We start from the raw sequence: 1,016 nt of genomic DNA on the forward strand, positions 1-1,016 counted from the left end.
GTAACAGAGTTTGATGGCAACAGAACTGACACTAATTCAACAAGAAATCAAATGATTTTCAGCTATATTTACAGAAAATATTATATTGTTATGGCCTGTAACATTTTGTGATCCATGACAATGAGAAACAAATTATTAAAATAATAAAAAATATAACCATTCAGAAAAGAATCATGACTTAGGATACCAAATGTACCTGCAATTATAGAATCACCCATATATATATATATATATATATATATATATATATATATATATATATGCAATAAAACCAAAAATTATTCAGACATTTTTGATATATTTTTACTAGTGGGTGCAGGACACTGTTGTTCATTTATGTAAGTGAGGATAGCAAAATAAAGTAAACTGTGACATATTATACCCAAAAATTCTTCATACAGTAGACTACCAGTAAAATTAATAAAAATTTGGAACCAAAAATTATTCAGACACTTTGACATGACCATGTTTTGCTTAAGTGTTATCTGACATAATTAAGATTATTTTTTCTGACACAGTTTAACTCTGAGATCTTGTCATATTTTATTAACATTTTTTTAAACTATAGTGAATAAACTGTATTAATGAATGAAATGTTCAAGGTGTCTGAATAAATTTAGATTTGACTGTATATGTGTGTGTGTATATATATATATATATGTTTAGTATTATTATTATAAATATATATATATATGTAATATTTTTTTGAAAGGTGGTTTGCATTGTTTTTAACCCAGGTTTATGAAGCCTTGATCTATATTGTAGTTAACAGGGTGAAATGACAATTCCAATTCCAAACCCATCAGTTGATGTTTTTTAAATTGATTATCTTATCTTTTTAATCTGACACTAAAAGAATCATACATCATGTAAAGCCCAGCAACATCCCAAAGAGCATTTACTGTACTTCACTGATATTGTACTACACATGACTAGCCAACTGTGAGCCATTTCTGATCCTAGTGACCAATGAAACTATTTATTCCAAGTTGAAGGATGAACACTTTAACACTTGA

This window comes from Ctenopharyngodon idella, chromosome 8 (assembly GCF_019924925.1).
Source record: "Ctenopharyngodon idella isolate HZGC_01 chromosome 8, HZGC01, whole genome shotgun sequence".
NCBI lineage: Eukaryota > Metazoa > Chordata > Actinopteri > Cypriniformes > Xenocyprididae > Ctenopharyngodon > Ctenopharyngodon idella.